Source organism: Eptesicus fuscus, chromosome 4 (genome assembly GCF_027574615.1).
Source record: "Eptesicus fuscus isolate TK198812 chromosome 4, DD_ASM_mEF_20220401, whole genome shotgun sequence".
Taxonomy (NCBI): domain Eukaryota; kingdom Metazoa; phylum Chordata; class Mammalia; order Chiroptera; family Vespertilionidae; genus Eptesicus; species Eptesicus fuscus.
Genome location: NC_072476.1, coordinates 55,778,515 through 55,801,893, shown reverse-complemented (window position 1 = coordinate 55,801,893; position 23,379 = coordinate 55,778,515). Strand labels below are relative to the sequence as shown.

At 35.8% G+C, this 23,379-nt stretch overlaps 1 pseudogene; it reads right to left on the bottom strand.

Moving 5' to 3' along the window:
* Positions 1 to 650: 650 nt before the first annotated feature.
* LOC103288803 (myotilin-like) lies at positions 651 to 4,499 on the bottom strand (annotated as a pseudogene).
* Positions 4,500 to 23,379: the final 18,880 nt, after the last annotated feature.

Genomic DNA, 23,379 nt, shown 5'->3' with positions numbered 1-23,379 from the left:
AAAATATACTTTGCTTAAAAAAGTGAGTCTGATGGAAAATAAAGTAGTAGAAAAATTATAAAAAGAGATGAAAGAAGATAAAATTCAGACTTAGAGAAAAGATTAAAATTAATCATAATTTATTTCTGGGAAGTTTTTTTTCCTAAAAAAAATTCACTTAAACAGCTACTTGTTTTGGTGTAAGAAATAATGTATGTTCTTTTTACTGTTTTTTGTTTCAAATATTTGAAATTCTATTCCCTTTTGAAATAAAACTATGGAACACTCATATAACTTATACCATGTTATTGCATAACAGAAATTGGGTTAAACAGTATTTAAAAAACAATACTAGTAACTTCATTGGCAGTGTTAAATATGTTTTTAAAAAGTTGATATTAATTCATAAACTGCAATTGTTAAATGTATGTGACTTAAATATTAAAATCTCTTATTTTAATATAGTGTTTTACAATTACAAACCCAGACTTTCTGCTGGTTTCACAAACCAGAGAAGTAGCAAGGATGTTCGAGTCAAAAGATAAATATCATCATACACATTTATATATTTAATATTAAAATTTAATATTGCACATATTATACACATACATGTATATCATATGTATGTGTGCATATGTATATGTATATAACTAATAGTGCAGGTGTGTTTTCTAATGTTGGTAAATTTTTACAAATATTTCCCTTTTATAGAGTCCAGATTGAGCTGCTGAAAATCTTTTTCTGGGTTAAAAGCTTGTTTCACCAAACCTTTCCTGTTAAATGCTAAATTTTTGCTGAAAGTTGGAAGAATTTGGTTTGGAGGAGCTGTAGCATCTAATCTTGTGTCACAGGTGGTCACTCACTCCATTAAATGCAGACAATATATCACCCAGCATCTTCCTTGTTTACACCTTTTATCAGCAAAGTAACAAGCCTAGCGTTAACACGGTCAGTGTAAAATTGTACCATTTCATTATTTCTTTTCCAGAACAGCTTTGCTGCAGGTACAACTGAGATCTGGCATTCTACTTTGGCTTCGCTGAGTCTCCCTCAAACACATTTTTGCTTTCTGGTTTGCAGATAAGCATTGGTGTTCTACGTTCTTTGGCAAGGATGTCCAGCTGCACAGTAAAGGTGGCTTCTCCTGCTGTGTCGATGGCAGCACATACATAATTTCCAGCTTCTGAAGATCTGACCACTTCAAAAATGAGTGAACGGAAACCCTTCTAAGGCAATATTACTTTGTAAAAATCACCTGATTAAACTAGTCTTCCATTTATATAGCAGGGCACATCAGAGTTAGCAGTCCACCCACTTGGATGTCCATTTGGCAAATTTTTTTTTTCTTTAATGGACCTGTTCACTGATATTTGAAATAAATGTGGTGGGTAAAATTTTTCCTGGATCGAATCTGCACATTCACATCTCCTCTGAGAATGATCTACTTCTGGTGACAGTGATTTGCCTTGTAAAGACTTTTGCTGCTACTGACTGACATCGTGCTGTGATGACAATATATACTTATTAAGTGAATTCAAATGCAGGTAACTATTAAGTGTAGCTAACCATGGAAGGCATTTTCAAGGCAATGACTCTTAGGCAGGGAAGACTTAGATGTAGAGAGTATATATCAAAGTATGAAATAAATTTGAAAAGAATACTACAGATGTGAGAAACAGAATACTACATGAAAACACCACATGAAAAATACATAATAATCTAGGTTTTCATAAGAGATTCTCAGGGAATCAACTTTTTTTGGGGAAAAAGGATATACTTAAATTTTATTTTAGGTTAGCCCTGGTGGGATGGTTCAGTTGGTTGGAGTATTTTCCCCTATACCAAAATGGTCCTGGGTTTGATCCCTGGTCGGGGCACATATGGGAGGCAACCAATAAATATTTTCTCTCACATCCATGTTTTTCTAGGACACTTTATTACCAAGAGAACTACCTCACCAACAAAATTTATTTTGCATTGTGCTATAGTAGATTGAAAAACTAGCCGAAACCGGTTTGGCTCAGTGGATAGAGCGTCGGCCTTCGGACTCCAGGGTCCCAGGTTCGATTCCGGTCAAGGGCATGTACCTTGGTTGCGGGCACATCCCCAGTAGGGGGTGTGCAAGAGGCAGCTGATCGATGTTTCTCTCTCATCGATGTTTCTAACTCTCTATCCCTCTCTCTTCCTCTCTGTAAAAAATCAATAAAATATATAAAAGAAAAGAAAAGAAAAACTAGCCATAATCCTTCAGTCTTCCTTATGTTCATGCCCTTTTAATGTGGCTTTCAATTTCTTCCCATCAAGGAGTGGAGTGACTTTTTCCATTTCTTGAATATGAGCTGGCTATGTGACTTGGTTGGCCAATAGAATGTAGTATAAGGGACAGCATGCCAATGCTGGGCCCAGGGCTCAGGACTTCAGAGTCACTTCAACTCTGCCCAACTGTCATGTATAACGTTCCAGCTGGCATGCTGAAGAGAGATGATGGAGAACAGAGACATTCTTCTAGCTGCAATCATTCCACATAACTACTTCCTGGCTGGCTATTCTGTAAAGCTCAGACACGTGAGTGAGCCCCATTGAGACAAGAAAACCTGCCCAAGAAAGCTAGGACAAATGCCATAACACAGAATGAGTTAAATAAATGGTTGTTATTTTAAACTACTAAGATATGAAGTGGTTTGTTATGCAGCAAAAGCTAACTGATACACATGGGCAGTATTCACCTGACAGGGGAATAAGGTTACCATAGTTTATCACACAAGTAATCTACATGCATTCCTACTCTATATAAAATAGGTTTAATTGACAGTTTACTCAATTATAAAATAAACTTCTTTTTCACCAAAATGTATTAATCAAGTTCAAGATTTCAGTCTTGCTTCTTTAAGGTCTAACTTAAAATAAATATGCACTGTGATTTTAATCTCCATTGAGTTCTGAATTCTGCTCCTGATGTATGAACACCAGATGGCTTTGACTGCCTAATTCACCCACGGAATAACCATTATAAAACTGGCTTCTGGTTTTAAATCATTTTATATTAGAATACCACACAATTGTCTAAAATGTCAAAGAGAAGAAAGGAATTTTTCTGCATAAAACATTCTATATATTTTAGGTAGGCTTAGTGTAATTCCAAATTGAGAAGCTTTCTAACATTTCACATAGTTGCCTTTCTATGCACAGACTGTGTATCTGTGTGTGTATGTGTGCATCAAATAATGAATGGTCATATAAAGCAAACTGCCTTTCCTATTGTCCAATGTTAATAAAAGCCAAATGTCCCTTGCATAATGCAGCTAATGTATTTTAATTAGTCTGTCTTGTGCAGATGTGAAAAAAGGGAACATGCACTTATTAAGGGGGAAAAAGTACACATTGTACCAATAATTATCCACAATGTGAAATACTATTGCTTTTCCCTGTGAGTAATTGAAGTACTTGCCAAATAATCCTCTCTACACTATTTAGATATGTAATGTAATATTTATAGAAATACAATAATGTAAATAATTCATTCACAATGATATACTTAGAATTACCTTTATATTAAGTTTAACTGAAGCATGTTTATTTCCATTTACCTTTCTTCCATAGTTTTAAACAATGTAAAACTACAAGTTTTTAATGTTTTTTACTGGCATAAATTTTAAACATAAAAATGGTTGTCATTTTACAGACAAAAGAGCCATGTTAGCAGTCATAATTAGCTTTGAATGCTAACTCTTTTTATTTAAATGGGAAAATCTCTTTACCTCATCTATTAAATTGGGAAAAGAATACCTACAATGGTGGTGGATGGAAAGTGATTAAAATATTGAGATAAACTGTATAAAGTGTCCCAGTCACAGATGGTCTTTCTTACAGTGCTCAATTATTAGGAAACTAGAGGCCTGATGCACAAAATTCTTGCAAGAGTAGGCCTTCCTTCCCCTGGCTGCCAGCACCAGCTTCCCTCTGGCACCCGGGACCTGGCTTGGTCTGGAAGGTCGTCCAGAAGGATATCCACTCTAATTAGCATATTAGGGTTTTATTATTATAGATAGAAACAGAATCCATTGAAATACATTCAAATTTTCAGGTATGAATTGTTTCTTGATGTCTCACTCTTGTTATATTTATTTACCTTTCAACTAGATTACCAGAGAACACTTTCTCCCTCTTAGAATACTGATGCTGTATGATGAACATTTGAGGATCTCACTCAATCAAATGCTAATATATCTGAAAAAAGAAACTCTCTAAATAAAAATAGAAGGGTTTAGAAAAGAACAACCACGGTCTCCCAGAGACTGTGTTCTCTGCCCGAAGGAGGAAGCTGATTTTCCCCAAAGCGATGATGGAAAGGATAACGGAAAAGACACCAGGAAGCAGAGACCACATTTCATCCCAGTTTCAGTGGCAGTATTTTTGCAGCTCTGTTCCATCGCCCGTTTCTCAGTATTCTGAGAGTCATTGTCATCTGTGGTAGAGGCTTTGGATTCTAACATTAGTTCCTGTGGTGTGTCATCATCCATTTTGCAGCCACTGAATTCTCCGTATTAGATGTCTTTCTTGTTAAAATACCTACAGAGTTTTCTATCACTTGAGTTCAATCCTGACTGATGAAGCTTCCAAATATTTTGGATAAGGCAGTGAATTGGTCCAACAGACTGGGATTGCAGGAGAGAAATAATGATAAGAGAGATATGTTTGTTTCAGATTATGTGGATTCTTAAATGCCTTGGTAAGGAACTAGAATTCATTCTAAAATTCATGAGAGGCCACAAGAGGCCTTAGAGCAGAGAAGTAGCATGGTCAATAAGTACTTTAAAAAGATGGTTCTGGAACCTGTGCCTGGAGTAAATGGAAGGATGCTAAGACAGGAAGCAAGTGGTTTGAACCGATGGGAGCTGGTGGAGCCTGCATCAATTACAGCACAGAATAAAGATGATCCTTGGAGATAATACCCCTTTCATAAACAATAGGCATAAAATTGTTTTCAGTAAAATAACCAAGGAGAACCCATATTTTTCATATTACAGTTATAACTTTAACACTTAAGAGTACAGCTGGCCACATAGGTATGGCAATATGTAAATGAGTAGATATGAGGTGCATATATCAAGTATAATTTATCTTATAGAGAGTTCCTGGAAAATATATCCATTCTTAAAGCTTAGTACACCAGTTGTTTTATCAAAAACAACTTGACTATTTCCCAGAAATAAAACTAAGTGTCCAGCTTGTATAAATACTCTCTACACAATTAGTTCTCTTACTTTTCATCATACCTACCACCCAGATACTCCAAGCCAAAGGTAGGTATGCTCTGATATCACAATTATAAAGTGCAGACTTGTCGTTTTTTCATTTTTAAAAATAAGAATATATATAAACAGGAAACATGAATTCCTACTCTGCAACTTTAGTAGGGGTAGAGATAAATACTTGCTGGTGTATTTTGAGGCACTGGAATTACCAGCCATGGCTTGCTTTGGCCTGCATTTATACCTTCCACTAACACACTTCACTCACCCCTGGCCTCCGTATATCTGAGATATAAAATCTGATTGCTGTATCCACATCCCTTAAATACATCCCACTCCAAATAACTCTAAAAATACTTTAAATAGTGCAATACATTTGACCACCACAGGATTTTCAGAACTATTATCCATATAGGCTGATAAATTATTTATTTCAGCTCTACTTACTGAGGCAATTGCTCTGGTTAAAAATAAGTGAGAATGAATGTGGATAAAAGAATTTCACATTTGGAATCCAAACTTTATATTTGATTATGCCTACATACTTATTATTTTAAATTAAGTTTAAATTCATTACCTGTATAATCAAAGTGGATGAAAAAAACCCTCATTTAAAAATTGTATACTATAAGAATGCTAATTTATTACATTCATCAGTTATAATAAATTGTGTGTACATGCTTATTTAATTTCACTTCATATGTATTATATGAATATTTATCACTAGAGTGAAAAGTTTTGCATTAAAATAATTACTTTTTTATTATAAAGCATGAGAATTTAGCTAAATGAGTGTATCTGTACAATGGCACTTGATTAGGCATACATGAGTCCTGGATCATAAGAATAGTCAGGAGGTCCGGGGAAGCATGAAGATGCACAGCTGAGACCTTTGGAATACTACAGTATTGACACTGTTGGAGTCACATGACTGCTTTCTGACTAACTGTAAGGGGAAGTCAAGGGAAAGGCAGAGATGAAAAGGACCCAGCTGGGCATGATGCTCCTGCTGACTGAAGAGTCAATTCCGGCGCCTGAAGGGAGCAAAGAAGGAGAAGGGATTTCCATGTCCTCGGGCAGGGCTGTGTCAACCAGAGGCTCCAGCAAACACAGGCAAAATTCAAGTAAATATTTCTGGGTTTTGTAAGTTTCAACTTCTAATTTGGTATGTTTGCACCAACTATTTATATAGCCATTGTCAAGCCCACAAGTTTAAGAATTGTTATTTGCTCACCAAAATAATTTAATAACATAATCTGTATCTTCAGCCATTAAATAAAAAATTAACATAGCGTTAAATTAATGCTATTAATGAGTGTGCACTTAGAGTTTGTAGAGTTAAGGTTTCTGGTAGTAGTTTTATGTTATTTTGAACTAGGATATTAGGAACATTTCACCAATCACCTTGGATGGCCCTCACTTAAACACACACACACACACACACACACACACACACACACACACACACACACACCATGGAGGGATATATGAAAAAAATATCCAACTTAAATTCCAAATTATTAGCACATAGAATAAACCCCACACTATGACATAGGTTCTGCTAAAGGCAGTACATAGTGTAATGAAAACCCTTACTTCCCTGTTCCTTAAACTTTGGCTTCATTTTCTTCATCTGCCTCCCTAATGAAAATCAAAGTAAAAGGGCAAGTGAGATCATCAGATATGTATAGCCTTCAGCAAACCTTAATGATATGAAGTGGATGATAAACAAAGAAGTAGAAAACAGAAGAGAATGGAAGAGGCCCATTGGCTTTAGGACAGGGATCTTACCTAAAGAGTATAACCCTATCAGTGCCTTGGACTCAGACAATTTAATTAGCAGCTTCTCCTCTACAAACAAAGTGCTGGGGAGAGGTGGGAGTAGAAAGCAGAAACACTATTCTATGCCCCTTTTTGCCCCTCTCCCCTCATATGATATATTTCTATCCATAAGTTCATGTATGTGTTAATTGATAAAATCAACTTCCCTAGAATAATAGCACATAGACTATTTGTACCCAAGTTTATAGATTTAAAATAAATCTTAATTATATTTAATTAATTATAATATTAAATAGTACACAGACTATTTGTATCCAGGTTTATAAATTTAAAATACACCTTCTGACACTGTATTATTTCTAAAGAAGAAAGAGTAAACACACTGCAGAAAAAGGCCTTTAGCGAAGAGATACAAAATTTTAGCATTTTGCTGTCTCATTTTGAACTTCATTTCTGGACTTTAGGAATTCCAAATTATTCCTCTGATTTGCAGACAAAGCAAAGTACAGTGAGGTAGTGTTTAAGGAACACAAGTCAGTAATGGTCTAGGCCAACTGGAGAATGAAGAAAAGCTATTTAAAGGAGCACAAGACCGGTTTTAAGAATAATCCGTTTTTCACGATATAAAATGAATAATTTAAATGGCAGTTAGCCGCAATTATTTTAAGTGGGCAAAAGCAAATATAAAGTTGTGCAATTTTATGAATACTAAATGCAATTTGTTTGAGTAAGAAAAATCAAGGTAGTTGCAAAATTGAACTATAATATTAAGACAAAAAACTGTTTGGCTGTGTGTGAACTCATTTTTAAATTGCAAAATGATCTTTTTTCTAACTTTTAACATTTTATTATGAAGAGATTAACCAAATAACTTATATGCATATATGCATAACCCATGAACACAGACAATAGTGTATGGGGGGGGGTGGAGGGAGTCAAAGGGGAGAAAAAGAGACATATGTAATACTGTCAACAATAAAGAAAAAAATAGAGTTATATAAATATACCAAGCATCTAGCTTCAACAATTAATAAGTCATGGCCAATATTGCATTAACTAAATCCCCACCTAACTTCTCCAATCACCCTAACCAAACTATTTTTATATATTTATATATCCTAACATTTAATCTGTAAATTTTTATATTTATCATAATCAGTTTTCATGTAAATTCTGAGTTCTTCTTATTGGACTGAAGTAAAGGAAGTAAGCCACATTTACCAACATAAATCACCATTCTGCTTGTCTTTATGAGCACACTATTGTGGCTGTTATGGTGCCTAATTGGTGAGATAAAAAGTATTAAACATATTTTAGGGTGCCTCAAGAACCTATAATCATTCCATATATTACTTATAAGAGGGTTCATTGAATGCTTGTTGAATGAGTTCAAAGAATCTATAATTTATGACCAATTATTCTCATAAAATTCATGTCCATATCACATATATGCAAACACTCATAAAAGCTATAATAATACCTACTATTTGAACTTTACATAAAGTATTTGAACTTAATATTAGTGTTATTGCTTATTATTGAAAGTGATTTTGTAATAGTAATCACAAGAGTTTACTATCTGCAAACTGGAACAGACTTGCCTGCCTGACTGATCATAGATGGAAAGAAAACACTTTAAAACTTAAAAAACACTTTAGAGCTTCTGTATTCACTAGTATAAAGGTAACCTTTAACCAATTATACTAAAACCATAGTAATAGAACCATAGTTTTGTTTTCTTAGTGCATGAGCTCTAAACACTGTGCATATCAACTACGTAGATATTCTAAGGGTGATTATCAATAGCCATTGCTCTCTCCCCCTGAAAATTTGCCTAGAATTAATTACCAAGGCAGCATATCCTTACTGTCCAGAGTGCTAATCTCTACATCTGAGTGTCAAGTTGGGTAAAGAAATGGAAGGGCAATATAATTCCTTATTAAAAGAGTGCATCAATCAGTCAAGAAAAATTATAAAGGTAAAATAGAATGGTAATTTTTGTCAGGTATTTCAGTAGTATAAACCATTTTCTCTCCTGCAAGACACTAGCAATCTAGTTGGTAATGGACTCTGACACAAATGAACCAATTCAAAAGCAATGTAAGACCACCCACTTTAGTTCTAAAATATAAATGTATTAAAGTCCATAATTAAAACAACTAAATCTATAGAAAAATATATAATAAATATATTTAAGAATATTCATATAAGAAAGGAAAATTATAAATGGAGCCACAAATATAGTAGTACCTAAATATATTATCTCCAACCTATAATCAGAACATACTAAACATATCATATAACATTTTTACCTAATACCCAATACTCTTCAAATATTTGAAATTATAGCTAAATTGGATAGCTTACACTCTTATTAAATTTATTGGGATGATATTGGTTAATAAGGCCATATTAGTTTCACGTTTATATTCCTATGATACATGATCTGTATATTGTCCTGTGTGCCCATCACCCCAAATTAAATCTTCTTCCAATACCATATATTTGGCCCCCTTTACCCTTTACTACCTACCCCTCCACCCTCTTTCCTCTGGTAACCCCAGTATGACAGCTTATGTTTTGCATCTGTATTGTAGTCTGTATTGTTTACGGTACCAAATTTTGGTGTGTCCTAAGAGTTCAATTTTACATTGAAATAAAAACAGCATAGAAAATTAGTCCTATAATTCTGGGAAATGTCTCAAATACTATATGTTTAGTTTCCACCTAATACTCTAATCTAATAGACAATATTTATGTCTTGGTCTGGGATCTCTTTTAAATATGGACATAGATGCAAAAGCCAACAAATATCAAGCAAATATTTGATCATATCTGATCAATGTCAATAAATTAAATTTATTTTATTTCACTCTCTTATTGAGTTGCATGTATGTAATTGCAAATTTGGGCATAGTGGAGGTTAGGGCTGATTTTTTTTTTAAATATATTTTATTGATTTTTTACAGAGAGGAAAGGAGAGGGATAGAAAGCTAGAAACATCGATGAGAGATCGACCAGCTGCCTCCTGCACACCCCCTACCGGGGATGTGCCCGCAACCAAGGTACATGCCCTTGACCGGAATCGAACCTGGGACCTTTCAGTCCACAGGCTGACGCTCTATCCACTGAGCCAAACTGGTTTTGGCTAGGGCTGATTTTTAAGAGACATGTACAAATGTATATAATGACCTTTACTAGTATTTTATGTGTAAGTAAACATAATAGCCAGTGGGGAGGCTTGTTTTGTGATATCTCCTAATGAATTAGTGAAGACAACTCAATAACTGTTCAGAGTTCATCCATGTTCTTTCAGATATTTTTTTTCCTAATTCCACAGGCAATAACAAAATCACATTTAAATACTTTTTTAAAAAAGCGACTTCAGATATTGCTATGCCCTGACATGCTTTTTCTGTTTCTTCCATGCTCCAGGTGTCCATATATTGAGAACTGTGTATGTCAGTCTTTGATACAAAGTTTCATTTATGGGGAAAACAGCATAGGGTAAAGTGGCATTTTTTTTCCACCCAGGATTCAGTGAAGAGTGAAAATCCACCTAAGTGAAATTGAATGTATCATTTGCAAAGATTTTTTGTTGTTGCTGTTAATCCTCACCAGAGGATATTTTTTCTATTAATTTTAGAGAGAGTGGAAGGGAAGAAGCGGGGGGAGGAGGGACGGGGAGGCAGAGAGAGAAACCTAGCTGTGAGAGAGACACATGGATTAGTTACCTCCCACAGGAACACCAACTAGGGCTAGGGATTGAGTCTACAACCAAGGTACATGCTCTTGACTGAAACCGAACCCAGGACCCTTCCGTCTGTGGGCCAATGCTCTATACTCTGAGCCAAACCAGCTAGGGCTGCAAAGATTTTTTTAAGGTATATTTTTATTTTTAAAAATATCAAATCATTTACATATAATTAATGGTTGATCATTTCACATTTTTAAGTTAAACAATTACTAAACACTTGCTAATGATGAAATGCTGTACTCAGTACTTTATATATGCCCCCCAAAAATTGTATTCTAATGAGAAAACAGAATAATATGTGAGCATAGAAGAGAGACTCTTTGCATACTCTGGAAGGTTTCATAATGCTTTTTATATGACCTTTTCTTATACATAAAACATATCTCAAGTAAAAATGTATCATTACTTGTATAAATGTATTATTTTCAGATTTTAAGGTCCATGAGAACAAAAAAAAAGAACTCTAATTTGACAGCCTTACCTCCAGGGTTTATAATGGTATTTAACAACAGTAGGTACTCTGCTCAATAAATCAATCACAAGTAATATGAGTTCTGTTGAAGTTGTGATTAAAAGGTAAGTTGAATTAGCTGGGCAACATGTGTCTTGGGAGGGGTAAGGTGGAAGTAAAAGAATGGCAAGGATAGGATATGTGTGACAAAGCTATGTTAGACTGAGCAAAGATCACAATGCAAGCCATGAACTAGGATAGGTGGGGAGTGCTGAGAGTGATAGAGTTCCTAATAGCGTTCCTGCAGATGAAGCTGGAAGATTGGACAGAGCAGACACCAACATGTGACAGACTACATATCCCTTGGTAAAAAGCTAACATCCATTCCTGAAGGATAAGGATGGCATATACTTGTATTCTTACTATCACTACCTGCTCAAAGAAACCACAGACTTATTTTCTCACTGATCAAAGAACACTTTCACACCGAGCCAAGATGGTCTCTTGAACAAATAATGGATTTAACCCAAGAATGAAAACCTTTTGCCATGCCTATTTGGGACAGGTTGAGCTTTACTGGTTTTTCACTAGGGACAGAGTAGCATTAAATCTGTGATTTAGCCATTTTTATGGTAGAAGATTGACAAGAAATAATGAATGCAGTGTGATAGTTTATGAAGCAAATCTAATAAATTAAATGATCCTACCTAATAAAAAGGTAATATGCAAATTGACCATACCATCGACACACCCAAAAGCCACGCCCACCAGCCACGCCCACCAGCCAATCAGAGCAAGTATGCAAATTAACCCAACCAAGATGGCTACAGCCACAGAGAGCAAGGTTTCCCAGGTAACAGAGCAAGCCAAGCTTTCTGCGAGCTGTTGCAGGCCTAAGCCTCCACTCAAGCTACAAAGTTTCAATTATAGAAGGTAAACAAATTCAAACAGAAATGGCAGCAGAATGGAGCTTGAGAGAGCAAGCCAGGGTTGCCGACGGCAACAGGGGAAGCAAAGCTTTCCACACACCCTGTCCGGGCCCACCTGCTTAAGGCTAAAAAGTTTCAATTGTAGAAGGTGAATTAACTGCCACAGAAATGGCTGCCGGCCATGGAGGGAGCAGCAGGCGTGGCTCCACTCCAGGCTCCAAAGTTTCAATTGTAGAAGGAAAATAAATTCCAGATACAAGGGCCTCCGCTTGGCAAACCAGCTGGCCCCCACTCCTGCACCAGGCCTCTATCCTATCTAATAAAAGAGTAATATTCAGATTGACCATCACTCCAATGCACAATATGTCTGCCCCCATGTGGTCAAAGATCCTGCCCCCAAGTGGACACAAGATGGCCACTACAAGATGACCAGCAGGAGAGGGCAGTTGGGAGGCACCCGGCCTGCAAAGGAGGGCAGTTGAGAGGGACCAGGCCTGCAAGGGAGGGTAGTTGAGAGGGACCAGGCTTGCAAGGGCGGGCAGTTGGAGGTGATCAACCCTGCAGAAGAGGGAAGTTAGGGGTGACCAGGCCAGCAGAGGAGGGAAGTTGGGGGCAAACAGGCTGGCAGGGGAGCAGTTAAGCATCAACCAGGCTGGCAGCAGAGTGGTTAGGGGGTGATCAGGCTGGCAGGCAGAAGCAGTTAGGGGCAATCAGGAAGGCAGGCAGGCAAGCAGTTGGGAGCCAGCAGTCCTGGATTGTGAGAGGGATGTCCGACTGCCCGTTTAGGCCTGATCCCGCCTAAACAGGCAGTCAGACATCCCTCCAGGGGTCCCAGATTGGAGAGGGTACAGGCTGGGCTAAGGGACAACCCCCCTCCATGCACAAATTTCATGCACCGGGCTTCTAGTATATAAATAAAATATTCTCTATTAAACAAATAGGACATATTCAGTCTTGTTCTGTATCTGTTATTTTATTCATTGCCATTTTTTATTTAGTTTTACCTTCTAATATTATATTTCTCAGTTTATATTTATTCTCATTTTTATTCCCTACAACCTAATATGTGACATACTTTTAAATTTTTACCAGTATGAGAGGTGAGAGAGTTTGAGATTTTTCATTTAAGGACCATTTCTATACCTTTTTTGTGTGTATATATGAAATTCCTGTTAATACCTTTCCCCCCTATTTTTATTTTTGTATTTTGTTCCTATGTCCATCAGTTTTTAGGACTCTTTTATATATTAGATATTTGAAGACCTTGTGGTTAATATTCTATTTACTTCCTCTGTTATTTTGTTTTTGGTGTTATTAGCGATGCCACTTTTGAGTATAGTAAAATACATCAATATTTTATTTTATTGTCTTTGAATATTGAGTAGTAGCTTAAAAAATCCTTCTCTTACATCAATGTTAAAGAGGCACTCACCCAGGATTAATATTGTACCTGTATAATTTAATTATATTACTATAGATCTATAATCCACTTGCAATTTATCTTTTGTGTGGTTTGAGATTTAAATCATACACAATTTGTTGAACAAATTTTCTGCTCCAATAATTTGAGATTTCACTTATATGATATACAAAATTTTCATATATTTTTATTTCTGGGCTTTTTATGTAAATCCAATAATATATTTTCTTTCTATGTATCACTACTTAAGTTCTAATTATAGATACTTTATAGTATGTTTTAATATTTGATAGGTCTAGTGCCTTTTCTTAGTTTTTCTTTCTCGTGTTCTAATATGAAATTTATTATCAATTTGTCCAACTATATACAAAAATTTTGTATATCTTTCAGGATGATGTTTAATTTACAAGGTAACTTAGGGAGAACTTATATCTTTACAATGTTGAATTATCCTATGAACATATACAAAGTTTTGTTGGGATAGAAATCAAAGAAATGGAGCAATATTTGGATCATTAATTGATGTCAATTATTTAGCTTTCATATATAAAAAAATATGTCTCAAATGACTTTCAGAACTTTCTAAGCATCTGTTAACTGTTCTTGGTGTTGTTTTACTTTGCTGTTTTTTTTTTTGTTTTTTTTCTGTTAATGTAGTTCAAGCAACACAAAAAATGCTTACTAGCTAATGCTCATAAATAATGCAAAGTATTTACCTACAAATATTGGATGGTCCAATCAATATTCCAGCTGAAACAAATTATCCTAGATTAGCAACTGATTGTCTTAGCCATTCCTAAATAGCTACCTTAAATTTTAATGGACTCTGGAAATAAAATGAGTTTAGAAATGAACAGGAAAGGAATAGATTTAAACCATATGTTTTTTTCCTTATTACTTTTTCTCCTCTTAGTATATGTGACCACCATCTGCTCAGTTTCATATGACATTTTTTTTTCCTTTTTAATCTGACTCATAATTCAATAATTATCTCACCTTAATTTAAATAAAATAACTTTATTAACATTATTATTAATGCTAAATGGTAATTTCCTTGGGGCATATATATTGCATTTGAAAATAAACATAATACTCCAAGTAGCTGCTTTTTACAGAAATATATAAATGCCAAAAAATAATCAGAATGTATTGAATTCTCTCCTAAGAATATGAACCAATTCCTACCAGTTGAATTTAAATTGTGGTTATATGGCAGATGCAGGCCACATAGATGTTTATTTGCTTTATATACTCTGTATGTTTTTTGTGCAAAATATTTAGAGTAACTAACCATCCAGGTTTGCCCAGAACTATCCTGGTTGAGCACTAAAAGGCAAATCCAGGAAACCTCTCAGTTTCAGGTAAACTGGTACAGCTGGTCACCATATATTCTACAAAGAACTTCTATTTTAAAGACAAAATAAAAATCATTTAAAATTTAAATACTGCATTTCAACATTAGCAATCTAGTCAGTATAATACAGTGTACCTACACTTTTAGAAAAACAGTGTCTATGAAGTCTATATCAAGAATTATTTCAAACTTATTTTAGAAAGCACATTGGTTCAAAGAAAGAACTTACTGCATTACAACAAAGATCTACAATGCAGTCAAATGAATTTTATTTTTCTAAGCCACTCTCTCTGTAAGCCTACGCTGAATCAATACTTCTTGATTTGCTTTCAACTTTAAGGCTTTTGCAACTAATGCAACACAAGAGTGCAAACCACAGAGAAACAAACTTCTGAGGTTTTTAAACAACTCCAGAGTTTAGGGAAACGGTATATGTTATAACCATTGCTTTGAAGAAACAAGGAACTTCCTTTCATACCACAAAAGAAGCAGAAAACTCCACAGTGGTTGCTGAAATATTGTTTATATCTTTTCTCCACAGTGTCTATCAACTCTGATGAGATTAGGAATATCCATGAATTTGCTAGCACACAGCATCACGTTCTTGTGTTTCACTTCTGACAAAGATCACCTTTTACAATATAGTAAAAATTCAAGGAAACTGTAAGACATGTCTTAGGAGAGTTTCAAGAAGACAGGAAAAAAAATTATGGTAAGCAAAAAACATAAATCGGACCTTTTCCTTAAATTTGGGGGGTGAGCAATGCTGCATAGACAAATAAACTGTTTTTGGAAATACTACCACACTGGCAATTTTTTTTTTTTTTAAATAAAAACCTTACTGCTGCAACAACTGAAGAATTGTTTCATCTGTCTTTTGGATCAAACCACATTATAGAACATGCTACAAAAGATTCCACCTTGGCCCTCCAAAAAATTCAAGATTGACAGGATACATACAATCATTAAACTCAAAACTTCATGTATTTAAAGCAATCACATACATTGCAAAACCAAAACACTCTGCATACTCATTCTTCTAGAATCTCAGGATGGTAAATTCTCTGAGGCATTGTCCACCTTGCATTTCTGTTATTAAGCCTTCCATGTTCTTCTACTGTATCAATCCCATCAACCCTACTGTCTAGATGGCCTTCTACCACGGTCTGTAAACCACCTCGACATCTCCCTCACTCATGTGCTAAGTGAAATGTTCTGAAATTTTAATATAAAACATCTTCTATATTTACTATGTATCTCTGTAATTATATATATATATATATATATGCATATCATCATCCTACCTGATAAAATAGTAATATGCAAATTAACCATCACTCCACTACACCCACCAGCCACGCCCACCAGCCAATCAGTGCAAGTATGCAAATTAACCCCAACCAAGATGGCTGCCACCACAGAGAGCAGGAAGGAGGATTGGGTTTCCCCAGCAATAGAGGAAGCCAAGCTTTCCACACACCCTGGTAGGCCCAGGCCTCCACTCAAGGATACAAAGTTTCAATTATAGAAGATAAATCCCAAGAAAATGGCGGCAGCCACAGAGCTGGAGAGAGCAGGCTAGGGTTGCCCCCGGTGACTGAGGAAGCCAAGCTTTCAACCTGCCCTGGCTGGCCTAGACCTCCACTCAAGGCTACAAAGTTTCAATTATAGAAGGTGAATAAACTCCAACAGAAATGGCTGCTGCCATGGAGCGAGCAGGAGGCTTGGCTTCGCTCCAGGCTACAAAGTTTCAATTGTAGAAGGTAAATAAGTCCCAGATACCAGGGCCTCCACTTGGGTCGCCAGGGGGCATGGCCGGCCTGCAAACCACCCAGGCCCCTCGACAGGCTGCCCCATGCCCCAAGGGAACCCCCACCCTGATCCGGGACACCCTTCAGGGCAAACCAGCTGGCCTCTATCCTATCTAATAAAAGAGTAATATGCAGATTGACCATCACTCCAACACACAAGATCAAGATAGCTGCCCCCATGTGGCCAAAGATCCTGCCCCCATGTGGACACAAGATGGCCACCACAAGATGGCCAGCAGGGGAGGGCATTTGGGAGGGACCAGGCCTGCAAGGGAGGGCAGTTGGGGGCAATCAAGCCTGCAGGGGAGGGCAGTTAGGGTTGACTAGGTCGGCAGAGGAGGGAAGTTGGGGGCAAACAGGCTGGCAGGGGAGCAGTTAGACATCAATCAGACTGGCAGGGCAGTGGTTAGGGAGTGATCAGGCTGGCAGGCAGAAGTGGTTAGGGGCAATCAGGAAGGCAGGCAGGTGAGCAGTTGGGAGCCAGCAGTCCTGGATTGTGAGAGGGCTGTCCCACGGCCCTAAATGGGCCGTGGGACATCCCTCGAGGGGTCCCAGATTGGAGAGGGTGCAGGCTGGGCTGAGGGACACCCTCCCCATGCACGAATTTCGTGCACCGGGCCTCTAGTCTCATAATAATAACAGCTAACTTTCATTGAGCACATTACATTGCAAACATTGTGCTAAAACATTTATTTTATAAAAACAATATTTCAAGGTAGTTCTTATAGGCTCAGTTTTACATACAATGAAACCAGAAACATAGATGTGCGATGTTATTTGCTTCATTCAGACAACTAAAAACGGTGGATTGGAAGCTACATCAGAGTTTACCACATTATGTGTTTTACATATATAATTTTTAACTTTCTTATCCAAAGATAGCACTCAATATGGGTTTCTGTGGATGATTTTTAAAGATCTACTATCAGAAAATTAGAAAGTGTTGTGTGACAAGCAAAACCAGGCTATCTACTTGTCAGACCTCTAACCAAAAGTTTAATTATTTTGTGGACAAACAATACAGAGAGAGTGGCAAAGTAGAGTAGGATCTCATTTATAAGGTGGCTTTGGGGTCCCCAGAAATTTCTCAAAGCATATCATTAAATTCCTTACAGAAAGAGTTTAAAACATTCTCAGCCGGCACAAGGACAAACAGAAATTTTAAATAATAAATATATATGTGTATGCACATATGTGTATTGTGTGTATGTATAGAATTATAAAATAGTATTAGATAGATGATAGGTAGCATTAGAATTAGATAAATGACAGGTAGATACATAAAAACATAGATAGAAGATAGCAGATAGAAAAATAGAAAGCAAGGCACCATGAAAATGTGGCAATGATTGTGATGTTACAAATGGTGCGTAAAGAGGTGATAATGGCAAAAAAAAAAAAAAAAAGAAGAAAAAAAAAGAGAAATGCCCACAAATTACAGGAAAAGAAAAAATTACAGTGTGTGTTTGGGAAGCACTAAAAACTCAGCCTCATTAAAAGCATGCTTAGGGTATGGGTTCCTTTTATTACCTAACCTTGACAAAGAATATCAATTTAATTTAACTTCAGTTTTTATTCAGTAAGGCAATCAGTTGAGTATAAAATATATGTATAATATACTTTCTTCTATGAAAGTAAGAGCCACGAGTGGAGTATGCTTCTTGGAATTATATCTTCTCATTATTCTAAGTATTTCCAAAATTGCTTTTATTTTGCTATATCAATACTCCAGTTAATTTTTTTTCTATCAAATTTCAGTTACTCTTATTCCATCACCCTTAGAACAATGTACATGTCTAATCTTAAATATACATATTTAATTCTTTTCATATTTTATTTCTATTGTTGGCATTTTTATAGATGCCCTATACCCACCCCTTTTCCCCACCTCCACCCAGATCCAGTCCGCCCTTCCCTCTGGCCCTCACCACATCTATATTGTTGCCTTTTTTGGTTCTGTATACATGCTCAATAGTTACTGTCTTTCTCAAATTTATTTCCTTTCTCAGTTCTGGCCAGATATACGAGCATTATTTTCAGACGGCTGGTGCTACATTTGCTGTTTGTTTTAGTATGCACACTTCCATAATACGCCTTCTTAATGGTTTTTCACATACACCTCTTCGTCATTTTCATTCTCTTTGTGTGCTTGTCCCTCCTGCCAGCATTCTCCTCGTGCTTTACAATCTTTCCCTCTATGGCTAGTTTTTCTTTAAGGACATTTATTTCCTATCTGTATAAAATCCATCCATCCTAAAGCAATTTCTAATTCCTTACAAAACTGAAATCCATTTCATCTGTGCCTCAAGCTAAGTTTTGAGTTTTATGTCCTTCCACGCCTGGGCCTAAATGAAGCAGAAGCAGCATAATGAACTCGGACTGAATTTCAAGGCTGGCTTAGGTGGCAAAGCAAAGGAACTGTGCTTCCCTACCACAAGGTGACGGTAGCCAGGAGACTGTTCACCAATAAAATATAAAGCAAGGGGTGAGAGAGTCACTGGCATCGAAATGTTGCTTGCAAAAGATGAACAGAACTCTGAAACAGTTTCTCCTCTCTGGAAAACTATGCTGATCACAAAGCACCAGAAACAAATTTTAAAATCTATTCTCAGAAATGCAGACTCCAAAAACTACCTCTCAAAGGGAAATAGCATTTCGTTAATACAACTTACTTCTTACTATGTTTTTTTTTTTTCCAGTTTGATAGCTTACATTTAATCTTGCTTCATATATCAAAAAGATATATGAAGCCAGATTTGAAACATAATTACAAAGATAGTCATCAGACCTACTCCTTCTGGTATTCTCCCTGAAACGTACCCACAAATAAAAACTGTCCTGGACAGGCATATAAATATAGTGAATCCACTGCTGCACTCTCAGTCTTTATTTCTAGTGAAGGTTGATAGCCGGATATTTGTGTGTATAACTGGGAACAGTTGATTTTGTTAGAGTGAAAATTGCATGGAAAATATTAAAGTTATTACAAATATTATATGTTATTATTATTATTATATGTGAAAAGCTTATTATCACTTAGCATTGACTATGTGAAAATTAGTGTAAATTCACAAATAATTATTGAGCACTATCCTAGATATCTACTCTTGAACCCACAAGAATTTCATACTTTTTATTAACTACTATATAATGCAGTTTTAGACAGCAAACATTTTAAAGAAATCCCTATAAATTATAGAAAAGATTAACGGATGCTCAAAGCTTTTGTGTATTTTAATTGCTTTTAACCCATATTCCCACAGCCTTATATGAAATTAATCTATTTCATCAACCTAGCTCTTTGCATCACATTGCACAACGAAGGGAACTAAAATACTGTAATACAGGACCTTACATAGTGCAGTGGGAGGTAATCTGCTCTGTATGAGAGACTCCTTTGTCAGGTTTCTTTATCATTGTTCCCATTGTTCCCTAATTTTTTGCTCCTGTTTCTAACCAATATTTACTTTCCTTATACTGGTGACTTCCTTGTGTGCTGCAGTGTAAAACCTGTGCCCTTCAGAAAGAATAGCAGGATATTAAAGCGTTGTCCCTGTGTGTGGCTTTAGGATGGAAAGACCTCTCTGATGGCGATCCTAATCACTACTTCCTGGTGCAGCTCAGGTAGGCAGAAGAGCCGCTTTGTCCTATCATTAGAGAACCATGAAGCTATGTGAAATGATCTGGCCTTTCTGAGATAACGGGTTAGTTTTGGCCTTGTCCAGAGTAGGGTCAAATTTTAAAGTAGCATTCTGAATATTTATCAGTAAAAATTATTACTAATATAGTCTGAAAACAGGGAATTGTGGTGTCCAATTATCTCATAATTTTGAAAATCTACTTATTAAATATTTCTGATTTTGCTTTTTTTAGGTTTGGGTGATGAAACAGTAAAGTATGCATTCAAGAGTGCTTAAACACACCTAAGATAGCAACTCTTTTTTGAATAGTGTATAGAAAATGGAAGGTTGTTTTTTCTAATTAGCCATAAATATTGGGTTTATACACTACTTACTGGATCAGGTTACTCATAAAAAACTTAAAAGGTAGGTAGAATTATTATACATTATTATTATTATTAATTATTCTGGAATTCCAAAAAAATTAATATAACTCTAAGTATCACACCCACTAAGAATATAGATTCAGTTACGTAGCGTGAGGAAATGTCATTACAATTAGTTCTCAAAATGTCCACACCTTTTTATCACCTGTGTTTACTTAATATTTGCTCTTTATCTCTTGTTTTGTGCCTGAGTTTTCTAAAAATATTGTCATTCTAGGAGGGTTCAGGACAGGCTCATGGAAAACAACTTTATGAAGAATAAATTGTCTTTTCTGAATATGCAAGCCAGCATTCTTGTTTTAAAAATGTGAAGACGTGGCCTGGGGTGTTGGACACCCAAAACAATATACAGATGATGCATTATAGAAGTGTACACCTGAAACCTACAGAATGTTATTAACTAATGTCACCCCAATAAGTTCAATAAAATAGTAAAACCATAATAAAAAATAAAATATAAAAATATGGTACATGTTAACTTTTCATTTACAACATATAGAATATTCCTGCCTTCTCATTTTACAACTGAAGGATAAGGACACAGTTAAATTGTATTTTTGAAATATATTAAAAAAAAACATTTTTCTAATGCTCTCTGTTCTTCTTTTAACTTCTTGCTTCTTGAGGAATCTTTGAGGTAAAATGTAAGTAAATGATGGAGGAAAGGCAGAGTGTAAAATAGAGTTATTATTCCTCCTAAAGCAAACGTTTTAAAAAGTTCTCAGATATATGCATTTATTTTCCTTTCCCCACCCAAATTGTATTTATCTTATGATTGATTAAGTTATTGAAAGAAATTTTTCTCATAAAGATGTATGCAGGGCTGTTCTGCATATTAGAAAAGAAACTCAAATCAAGGTTAAGTGCATCAGGAAAAGTCTGGACTTGAAGTGGATCTCAGCTATCTCGACATCAGTCTCTTCTTTAATCAACTGATCCTATGACTTATGAGACCATCTATAAGAAAATAACAGGATGAGGTATAATATTACACAAAGAAATAATTCTGTAATTTCTGTGACATTACAGAATGTCTCATCCTTCTTTCCTAAATACAAAGTTAACATTCTCTTGTTAGTAGGTATATCTTCCTAGACTTTAAGCTGAAATGTTCATATAACTTTTTATAGTTGAGTCTGGCTAAAACAATGATTCACTATAGAGTTACTGAGGAATTGATTTTCAAAAGAGCTTCTCTTCATGGTTTAATTCTTACTTAATAATATTTTTTGTTATACATGACTTGATTGTAAAATTGCTTGAAGTTACTCGTGTAAATAATTGTTTGAAATAATTATGTCCATTGGTATGCCTCCTGAGAAAATCTGAAATACTCTCAGTTATATCTGAAGTATAACTCTTTTCCAAAAGTGCACTTATTCTTTCCAATATTCAAAAATAAAATGAGACATTGTGATTTTTACTAAATGCTACATCTAAGAAATGATATGGTGTGTTAAAGAGAAAACAAGGTATTTGAAAGCATCCTTAGGGACTTATTTGAAGATTGCCTGGCTGCTGAATGATTACAAAATATCCTGAAGCATAGTTTAAAAAGACACAAAGAACACTAATGCAATCAAATCAGGCTGCACATAGTTATAACTACAATGCTTATAGATGAAGAAGTCCAAGTATTACTTTTAATTCCCATATGTGATAAAGCAACAAATGACTAAATTGGATTTAAGATGCACAGTTTTATGGAGAAAGAATACTACACCAAGGCTCAGTTAGGACTGGGGGTACACATAGTGTGATAACTTTAACTGATCCCTGGATCTCAATGGGCTCAGAAATACATTTTTTTTTCAATTGCATATGTTTTTTTGAACTGAAAGTATCTTCTACACAACATCTTCTATCAGATAAGATTCTTTATTAATAATTTTATTGACTTTTAATTAATAACTAGAGGCCCGGTGCACGAATTTGTGCATGGGTAGGGTCCAGCTGGCTTGCCCTGATCGGGGCTGATCAGGGCCAGCCAGGGGGAGGGGCTGTGGGAGGTTAGCTAGCCCTCCCGCAATCAGGCCAGTTGGCTAGCCACAGTGCACAACATAGCGACCGGTTGTTCCAGTCACTTGGCTGTTTTTTGTTTTTTTTTAAATAAATATTTATTGTTCAGCTTATTACAGTTGTTCCTCTTTTTCCCCCCATAGCTCCCCTTCACCCAGTCCCACCCCACCCCCTGCCCTAACCCCTACTGTCCTCATCCATAGGTGTACAATTTTTGTCCAGTCTCTTCCCGCACCCCTACACCCCCTTCCCCCTGAGAATTGTCAGTCCACTCCCATTCTGTGCCCCTGATTCTATTATATTCACCAGTTTATTCTGTTCTTCAGATTTTGTATTCACTTGATTTTTAGATTCACTTGTTGATAGATATGTATTTGTTGCCACTTTGTTGTTCATAATTTTTATCTTTACCTTTTTCTTCTTCTTCCTCTTCTTAAAGAATACCCTTCAGCATTTCATATAATACTGGTTTGGTAGTGATGAACTCCTTTAGCTTTTTCGTGTCTGTGAAGCTCTTTATCTGACCTTCAATTCTGAATGATAGCTTTGCTGGGTAGAG